The 11,169-nt window shown below is 30.4% G+C and overlaps 1 protein-coding gene across 1 annotated transcript in view; it reads right to left on the reverse strand.

Annotated features, from left to right (window-relative positions):
* LOC113366056 (1-phosphatidylinositol 4,5-bisphosphate phosphodiesterase classes I and II-like) overlaps nt 1-11,169 on the reverse strand; it is a 297,562-nt gene that overhangs the window by 277,940 nt on the left and 8,453 nt on the right. The window lies entirely within an intron of this gene.

Below are 11,169 nucleotides of genomic sequence, written 5' to 3' on the forward strand. Positions count from 1 at the left end.
TACATGAATAAACAGAACTAAATGAAGTGGAACTAGAATGAAGGATCTTATCGTGAGCTTTAGAATTTTATCTAAAATTAAAAATAAAATTCGAATTATTTTCGATATTAAAATTCAAATTCTTCTTTCCGCAGAAGCAATCGTTTCGTGTATACAAGCAGAAAGTTTTTTGAATTATTTAAATTGGATGCTTCGTTCTCTCAAAAACTGCCATTTTTTGCACATTTTGCTCCATATCTCCGAAACGTCTTGTCTTTGCCAAAAACTGCGGACCACCTCTCGCCATCAATACGAATTGAATGTTTTTGAACCATTCAAATCGAATGCACTCTTTGCCTCGTATCTCCAAAGTGGCTGGTCCTGCCTTGACCAAAAACAAATTAGCACTTCTCCATCAATAGAAATTGAATGTTTTTTTAACATGGACAAAAATTGTATCCATACATACATATACACAAACTTCCATTTTTTCTAAGGTATGCCTAAATTTTTTTCATTATTCAGTAGCTTAAAGGTCCGCGGGTAAAAAGGTCTACAAGGATGCTATTTTAAAGTAGACGGCAAAAGATAAATTACCAGCCATTATCTCAATTCTTGCGGGAACAAAATAAACAAAAATGAATTAATAAAAAATAATAAATCGAACGTTCCGTTCTCTCAGAAACTGACCGACTTGACATTTTTGTCACTTTTTGTCCCGTATCTTTGGAACGACTGGACCTGCCTTTGTTAAAAACTAATCAGCACGTCTAGTTATTAATAGGAATCGAATGTTATTTGAATCATTCAAATCGATTGATCGGTGTTCACGAAAAAATGTATCAGCACTTACATACACACAAGCGCGCACACACATACACATAGACACACTCTCGCGCACACGTACATCAATTTTTTCTAACAATAAGGTATGCCAAAATGTTTAGTAACCTTTGAAACGTAAAGGTAAATGATAATTTTCATTTTAATTTTTTTTACGATTACTATTGCTTACCCTACGGAAAGTTAAAAATGCGTAAATTCGTATTTTTCAATTCTATTATTATTATAAGTTCCTTTCAATACAAAAGGATACTGATTATTGTATCAAATTTTATCTTGGTTATAAATCCATTTACTTTTTCAAAGAAATGGACAAACTTTATTGCTACCATCTGTATTAAACGAATTATAGAAATTTTCCTAATTTTGTAGTTTTATTAGACAGTAATTTTTGGGAAACTGCCATCCCTTTCAGGCAGCATTATATTAATTTAATATTATACTAGCTGTACCCGTTCACGCTTTGCCATGATTTAGTTTAAATTAAAAAGTTGAACAAAGATGTGTATTTGTTACATTTATTTCAACGTTATTACTATCTGTTCAACAATTTACCTATTCAACAATTTGTCTACGAATTAATCTATCAACTTTTTAATCAATCTACCATTTCACCGGCTTACCAATTTAGCTATCAACTTATTTACCCATCAACCCTTTTCACATGTCTACCAATTTACCTGTCAACCTGTTTATCCGTCTTGTTATTTGTCTGTCTACCACTTGTCCTGTTTACCATTTTATATATCCTCCAATTTACCTGACCACCAGCTATTCAAATAATTGCATTTTCATCAATTTACTTGTCTATCAATTTACCTATCGACATGTTTATCAATACACCAATTTACCTGTCATCTGGTTCTAAATGTCTACCAATAAACCTGTTCAATAATTTACCTGTTAAACAATTTACCTGTTTAACAATTCGTCTACTAATTTACCTATCAACCTGTTTATCAATCTACTATTTTACTGGCCTACAAATTTACCTGACATCCCGTACTACATGTATACCAATTAACCTGTCAACCAGTTTATTTGGTTACATATTCGTCAATCTACCAGTTCTCCTCTCTTCCATTTCACATATCCTCCAATTTACCTGTCCACCAGTTTATAAAATTCTCTAATTCACCTTATTTATTTACGGATTATAAAAAAATTAAAGCTCAAATTGTTTCTACGTTTTAATTAGCAAACGTTTGTATGTGAAAAAAAAGGGCTATTTGTAGGATTTTCCCCGACAATTATCGATTTTTTCTTGCCGTAAGAACCATCCTTGGACTTCAACAAACATTTTGAAAAAAGAATTGGCCAAATTGGTCCAGGCGTTGTTGAGTTATGCGCTCACCAACACATTTTGCGATTCATTTTTATATATAAGATTTTCAAATTTGACTAAGATCATCTTAAGAAATTTAGCTAAAAGAATCTTAAGAAATTTTACTAAATATTTATAGTTTTATGTCAATTGTCGTTATTTCATTCTTCTTACAATTACAGTGCACATAAATGTTTGAAAGTGCAGTAATTAATTGTCTACAAAGTAATAACGGCAAGGCAGTATTAAGGTGTATTCGACGTCTTAACAAAGCTTTTTCAAAAATTTTAATTTTTGTTACGGAAAGTTTCAACAATTTGCGATGCCATCAGGCACCACTAGTAATAATTTACACAATAATAGATTGCATAGCGGCAAATAGTTAAATACCTAATCTACAAAGTGCAATTCTACAAATGTATCCATATGTATTCTATATGTAGTATTGTATATGATTTGTGTTTGATATTATTGTCGTGCGCACGTATGAATCATGAATCATGACCTGTGTCATTTATATTCGTGTGCGAACTGCGAACGCGTAGTCGTTATCAATTTAACGTTTTTGTTCATCCTGTTTTGTGCGCCGCTTTTGATATTCGCGCTTTGATTAAAATAATCGTTTGTCTCCTGCTGAAGCTGCGCTCGCGAATTGTATCTGACAACAACAAACATTTCGGAAAACGAATAAAAAGTTATCATAAAAGAAATTGGATTACCGAGGGCAGTTGCACTGATGTACAAGGAAATATATATTATATTATAATTGACTTTCCGTAGGGAAACTAACAGAAATCGTCCAAAAATTAAAATTGGGAATTTTTGCATGTCTTTAGTTTCAAAGATTTCCGAACATCTTGACATATCTTAGAAAAAATTGATGTGTGTGTATACATGCATGGATACAATTTTTTGTCCACAATTTCGGGAGCGCAGAAGGACCTATTCGAATCATTCAAAAAACATTCAATTCGTAATGATGGGGAAAAGTGGTGATTAGTTTTAGGCAAAGACAGGTCCAGTTGTTTTGGAGATACGGAGCTAGATGTGCAAAAAATTGCAGTTTTTAAGAGAACGAATTATCCGAATTGCTTCATTCAAAAAAAACCTTTTGCTTGACGTCAAACCTTAACGTTTTTTGGATAGCTATTATTAACATCCCTTAGGGTTACAGCAATAGCAAAAATAATCTAAAATAAAAATTTATGCATTCTTTTACGTTTTTCTGAACATTTTGGCATAGGGGAAAGTCCCATAACGCCGAACGGCACCAAGCACCGGACAAGCCTCGCCTGTAACGCACACGGCCACGGCTTTAGGCGCAAAATCACGGCGTTATTTACATTTAAGTGGTATGCAAAGATAAAAGTTGTAATTGATTATTATTCGTAAAATGGTAGAATATTATTAGATATTTCAACCAGTTTTAGTAGGTGCCACCAAATGAACGAAAATGTCTGTCCCTTAGCACCGGACACTAAGTCGTCCTTTAGTGCCAGGCAGTAAACATATTGATATTTTTTGTGAGATTTTACGTAATTAATTCCAATTATTTAATTTTGTTTTGTATGAGTGCTAACGGTCACTACATACCCCAATTCTTCGTATTTCCTAGTCAAAGAATGAAAATCTTATGATGAATGCTCCAGCTGAGAGCATCGGTGTGGCCCAGCCAAAAGGGTGGATAAATAGTGATTTTTTGCAATATTTAAGAATATTCGTCAAAGACACACGTGCAAACATTCCAAAGTGTGGAGATGGCTACATATGTGATCAATGCAGGTTATTTTGAAATGTCTGGTATTAGGTGCCACTGTTTAAAATCATATTTTCTGACACTAAAGTTAGATTGATAGTATTAATTACTTTTTAGCAAAGATTGCGATTTTGTTAAATTAGTTTGATTTTTAACTTTGTTATCTAACATAAATCATAATTTAATAAACATTTCGTAAAATATATTTTGATTTATTAATAAATAACCTTGGGTGTCCGCCACTAGGGGACTTTCCCCTACCTTAGAAAAAATTAATGTTTGTTTCTGTATGTATTTTTTGCCCTGTAGATTTAGTCTCACATACTTTAACATCAATTACTAAAAATTTATATAGTGGTCTTATAATCGGCAACCTATAACCCGAAAGTCAACTTGTGACCCATTTGATGCTTTCAATTGACCTACTTTAGTTCTGAAAGTGATAAACACGAAGCTTTCAAAAAATGCAAATAAATTTAGGGTGTGGAATATTGACTAGTTTTAATGACAAATATTTTTGAGTTAAGTAATCTCAAATAATTTTTTTTAGTTTTTTATTTGCAGTATTCTAAAAAATGTTAATGCCTTAAAAATAGGTGCATTACATAGTATGGCGTTATTTATTTATGCAAGTTTGTATGTATAAAGTTATTAGGGGAAAAGTCAATCGACACTCATGTGATTTGTATTTTATGTATTCGGAAGGTTCCTAGCTTTTTTAAAAATAAATAATGAAATTAAGTAATAACGCTTATTTATGTCTAAAAATCTGTTTTTATATTGACTTTCTAATGATCTGCCTTAATTTTAGGTTAGGACGATTTTCACTTTGATATAAAAAAAACTTACTCTATATTCTAATTTAAATGATGTTAGACGACAATTGAAAATTCGCTGTAAATTGTGCAAATGCATTGTAAATCCAACACAAAATAGATTTATTATATAATTTATAGATCATATTTATTTGTTCAATGATCAGTGTAAAAATAAATGTCGAAGATGATCTATTTTGTTTAAGTTAACTTTGAACATCTAAAATAATTACTATGTGTTAACCTTCCAATTTTTGCAATACGCGTATATAAAATTGAAATCGTTAGTATACATTTGAAATATTAAAATATAAATTAAATCCCACGACAATATTACAAATGCTTATGTTAAATACCGCTGTTGCACTTGTTTTGTAGTTTTGGAACTTTGATCAAACCTGATGTTCGAGTTATATGCAAGAGCCCGAATATAAAACAGTATATTTTCAATTCAATTTCCTGTCAAAAACAGGATTAGTTATTTTGTTTTAAACTGTTTTTAGGCTTTATTTTCTATGCTGTAATCTATTACCATAAAAATTTAATTTCTATGAAATAGTTATAAAAAAAAATGGTAACAAATTTAATCAAACTTCGTATGGAAATAGCATAGAAAAAATTTTGAAAATTAAAAAAAAAAAATTAAGTATTGCTTAGCGACAAATGAATTAAAAGTGGAAATTCGTGTCATTTTTTATTGAAAATTCGACGCTCTGCAAAATTTTTGAAAATTTTTGCATGCTATTTCCATGCAAAACTTTGATTGAATTGCGCTCTATCTAAAAGATAATATTTAAAGCTAAAACTTTCAGAGAATTATTTTTTATCAATTTGGAACCATTTGAGCCCTTGGGAGCAAGCAAATTTGAAAATGTCCATAATAAGAACCACCCTAATTTATATATATACTTTCTTTGAATATATTTTAGTTTTCAATAAGATAAGTTTTTCATGTTGGCATTTTAATATAAAATTTTGGTATAGGCATAAAAAATATTCATAATCATAATTGCTTCCGTACTCCTTCTCCCAAAATCTCTTGGATCAATTGAAAGTTGTTTGGTAGACGTTTAATATCAAGTTCTCTAAGCTTTTATTTAAGACAGTATATTAAGCCAATTGCATTTGCTTGATTTTATTTTATCTTGTTGAACAAATATAAATCGTGTCTGATACTTACCATATACAGTATATTATTTGTTTTTTTTTATCACCTATTGATTTAGAACTGGTTCCAGTAAAATATAGAGTATTGAGGTTTGATTATTTTTGAAAGAGTTGCTTTTTCTTATACTATAATAAACCAAACTCAGTTTTGTTACTTTTAATTTATTTTTGTCTGTGTCTAAAATGAAAGAATAACTACTTTAATCAGCATATACCTTTATTTGGTGTGATACTATACTTTAGGCGATCGATACTGGTTTATTGTTTCTTCCAAGAATATTGCCTATAGTTCGCCAGACATTTAGAGGGCAGGGCCCATTAGATGTATGGTCAGTGGGCACGCTATTTTAACATAACCTGAGAAATAAATTTGATTATTCGATTCCATTATGTAAATTTATATACTTTTTGTGACCTCTCACCCTATTACAGGGCTAGGGATGGTATTCGTTTGATAATGATCTATGTGCAAAAATAGAATTCTTTATATATGGCAAAATCGCAATAGGTATATGTATATTAAATGTTTGTTTCTATACTGTATTTGCCTCTTGTAAAACGATAAGCAAAGAAAAAATAGGTTTGCGTCTTGAGAATTCATCAATTACAGGTTTTAACATTTGTCGAAACATGGGCTATGAGCAGAGAAATCGGTAAAGATTGGTTCAACAACCATTTAATGAATATGTTCAATGCAGAAAGTCTGTTGGTTTTTCTATGCCCTATCGTTTCGGATATACGTCGAAAGAATGTTAAAATAACAACTTTAGAAATAACTATCGAGAATGGTAGGAAAGTTTGAAGACTTATGGACCGATTCTGCCGCATAACAGACAAATGTTATGACGAGGCTATGTTATGAAGAACTATTAATACTGATTCGTTCTAAATATTAACGAAAGCTATGTAGTTCCTGTGCAGTCAGGCTTTTTGCTCAGGTTGTCAGATAAAAAACCTAACCCAGAAACCGCACAATTGTCAAAAAACGATCTTAGATAACAGGGTCTTTCTGACCCAGCTTCATAACATGCAAGTGACGTTGCAGTTTTTATGTAAAACACCTGAATGTACAGCAAATACATGACACTTTGACTGTATTCAGTATGATTCAGTAGCATAATATGCAAGTTGGAGCGTAACATAGCCTTTCCATAACATTGGTTTGTTGTAGATAGAATCGGCCCGTTATTCTTTTTAGATCGCAAACTGTAGACTTAGTTAGTGAGTTTTGATCTAATAATAGTGTATTTGAGAAATTTGGAGCTCTGAATAAGTATTGTTTTAATATTCTATTTTAAAATGTAAATGAAATGTAGTTCATACTACAATGTAACAATTTAATCAGTATTTATGTATTAGTGAATATCGAATTGTATGGACTATTATTTAAATCACAGAAACTCTGCAAACGCGTTTATTTGTTGAAATTTCCGCTTCAATTTGATTGCAGGAAATTTCATTAGTGCAAACCTATGAAATGGATTAAATAGCCTTTATTGCACTTTTTCGTAGTTATTGCTAAAAACTCCTATTTTTTGTAAATACTGCACGATTGAAATTTAAAATCGACGAAGTATAATCGGATATGAATTTTTGACTTAAATGAAATTTTGATACCTCGAGAGGAACAGTTTTCATCGTATTTGAGGGTCCTTTTCTAATTTAGACTGGAACAGTTATATAATTAATTATGATTGCAAGTATTAAATCAATAACCTAAGATATTTTCTAATTATCATTTTTAGATTCATATGAATTGCTTTTTATAATTTGAAATTATATTTTGAATTTAAAAAATAATAATACATTTTTATTTATATTTTATGCTGGTGTTTATGACCGATAACGCAATTAATTTAAAATAATTTCTCAATTATTTAAATATCGAAGATGTGAAAATTAGATCAGTTCTGCATTTTTATGCACTCTGGTGGAGACGCCTATACATTTCATTTGCCAGAATCTCTATATTTTATTGATTCCTTTTACTTTGCAATGGTATTGCCAATGAAGTTTTTATATCCAATTAAAGAAATTATAGGTGGTTTATTTAACTATAGTTATCATTATCTCTAAAAGTTTACTTGTACAGTTCTATTTAAGTTATAAATATCGTAGACATTAAAATGCTTCGAGTTTTTGTAGTGTTATTACAAATAAAGTTTTTGTTTTAGTTAAAACTCAAAACTGACTTATAAACTTTCCAATTTGTATTAAAATGAGCTGATTTATGCATTTTTTAAATATATTCAAAAATCAACTACTGTAAAACGGAAATTGTATCATTGTGCTTTTCTTGTGTTTTTTCTTGAATTTTACATTAAATAATAATGAATATATATTATAGAATAAATAAGATTTAATAATAGTTAGTTTTTACTGAATATAAACGAGTCATGACATCGATATATTTTTTAATCAATCATTTTTAGAATTTTGTACATTTATATAATTATTTATTTTTGGAAAAAAAATTACTCAATAATAATGACATGCGAAAGAATCGAAGTATATATGTGCATATCAATGTAATTCAGAAAATGATTTAATACATATTAGCTGATGATTTTAATCAAAGGTTGATTAAATTTGATATTTTGACTAAGTTTGGTTCCCATTATTATTGTGTAGTGTTTTTAAAGTTAGCAATTTATTTCGTAGTGCATTGCAAAAATAAAGTTGTTATACTTGGTTATTGAATTCATAAATTTGTTTAAAATTATTTCCAGAACTTCGTTCTACAATAATTATATTTAATTATATTTTTCCTGCTTCGCATATCCCAAATTAGTGCTCCCGAATATCATAATTTGGTTTTTTTTAGTGTCTACTATAGTTCGCATGAATATCATAATTTGGTTTAACTATAGTCTGAATTTGTGTGTTTAGTCTTCTGGTTTGCTCAAGTGTTTTATCTATTCATATTATAAAGTGCTTCAATACTAAATCATTTCAATACCAATATTCATTTTATGTATTTTTGTATGCATGATATTATATGTATTATGTGTATAATATTATATCATTATTCGAGCTCCTATCATATACGAGCGAACGCGAGCAGGTCAATTAAATTACGGTACAATAAAGTATTCATGCGACAATATTTCCTTCCGTTATATTATAAAATTCGCAACATTGATATATTCTTCTATTCATGAAAAATGTAAACATGATCTTACTTTATATATAAATAATCAATGAACACATGGTGACGTACGTTTATATTAGTGATGCTTGTTGTATATATCATCACATTCGTTTTAATCACAGATCTAACGCTTGTCTGACAACGCCGTCAGGCTTTGCTTTCATAGTTTTGGATTTTGTTATAAATTTATACATATATGTATTATAAAACAAGTATGAAATATAATAATAGTACAGAAATGAATACTATATAATTTGCATGTAACATTAAAGCTGCCAGTAGAAATCTTACCTATTTATCATATTTATATTAGGGGAAGTAAAAAGTGAACTATTATTTTTGCTTCAAATTGAAGGTTTTAATTATCATAGTAAGAATGATCCCATTTATGCCAATAACTGAGACAGCCGATTTCCATAAGTTTCTGTTGAAGGGAATTTTCACTAATACTACTGTTCGTCATGAACATGAACAGTTGATAATAGCTTGGTGCAATTCAGACTATAAGGTGCTTAGAAGCCTCCCAACCAAGCTTATACCGCTTTTGGCGGGTCACTATCGATTTGTTCTGGCCTGTCGTTGTCCTGATGGAACACAGTTTCTCTTCTGTCAGTCTAAGCTGGCCGCTTCTAAAGGGTGATTTCTTCCTCCAGACGGTTCAATTGTTGACCGTGCAGTTTCGACTGAAGAGTTGTTCCATGAAGAGCAGTTCACAGTAGATAATTGCCTACCAATCCCCCCAAATCCCAATCCAGGTTTGGCCGCCGTTTCCGCCGACGGATTCATTCAACTTTTTATCACTAGTCACCAACCGCTTCAGCAATGGAGCGATTTTCTTTCGATTCTGCAGCAATTCGCCGTAGATGGAAATTTGGTCTAGGAGGTTTTCGTATGGCATCCATACATCAAGCTTCTCTTTGTATATCCGGCCTTATTAAAATGATGCCAAACGTATTACCTGCAGTCTTTTGATCTTGGGCAGTTGAAATCGATTTATATGGCGGTTAGGTTTTATGATTTTGGCGACATTTTCGACAATTAGTCTCCGGAAATTGATCGAAATTTGGATCGATAAAACCAAAAATTTTTGTAATAGGCTGTCGTATATCAATACCATCTACTACTCACATTTTCAGCCATCTGGCTCATGTTTTTGTCTTTATCGAAGAAAAAGATCAAATTTAGGGTATTTTCGAACAACAAAAATTGAGTTAATTACCAATACTACCAATAATACCAATTATAAAACTGTCGAAGTTTTTTTTCGTAAAAGATCTCATCTTTCTAACGCCGTCTAGTATCTAACCGCCTTTCCGATAATTAAAGCCAACTGCAAAAATAATGAATTTCTCTTTACTTCACATAATATTTAAAGTTGTTTTCATATTAGTCATGTAGGTAAATAACTTATATTCCATCATTTTTTTAAATACAAAATTTAAAATATTTTTGCATATTTATATTATTTATTATGAACAGCAATCAGCAATTAAGGGAGCTCTATGTTTTTCGGAATAGAAGTTTTTCGCAAAGCTAAATCGTTTCAAAGGTGTATCTCAAAAGCAATTGCTATTAAATTTGTCATCATTGGATAGAAAGAAAGAATGACATTTTATAACTTAACGAATATTTAACTGTATGCTTTACATTATAATTTAATGTTTTTACATTCGAATTAATTTTTGTATTTGATTCCTGAATACTTTTATACAAAACTTCATCAAATACTCTAAACCAGGGGTCGGCAAGCTTTTAACTGTGGTGTGCCGAGCCACTCTACCAATATGATTCAGGGTGCCGCCTGAAATATATAACCAGGTTCTGGGGGATTCTTCTCCAAAATATAACCAAATTTATCTTTTAAACATTTTTATTAACTTGTGGGGTGCATGGCATCGTGCCTTAATTCAAATTGCTAGAACTTCCCATACTGAAATTAAAAATCTTGGTATATACTGAACCCAAAAAAAGTTACACAAAATATGTATACAGTATTAAAATCTCTATAAGGTATCTGATAATTTGATGTACATAATCCAATGGTGTAAAATTACTACAATGTTTGTAAACATACTACAATGGGTGTAAAATTACTACAATGTTTGTAAACAATACTATAATGGGTGTAAAATTA

This window comes from Ctenocephalides felis, unplaced genomic scaffold (assembly GCF_003426905.1).
Source record: "Ctenocephalides felis isolate EL2017-DRISC unplaced genomic scaffold, ASM342690v1 CF-g0.4_SCAFFOLD_01170, whole genome shotgun sequence".
Classification (NCBI taxonomy): Eukaryota; Metazoa; Arthropoda; class Insecta; order Siphonaptera; family Pulicidae; genus Ctenocephalides; species Ctenocephalides felis.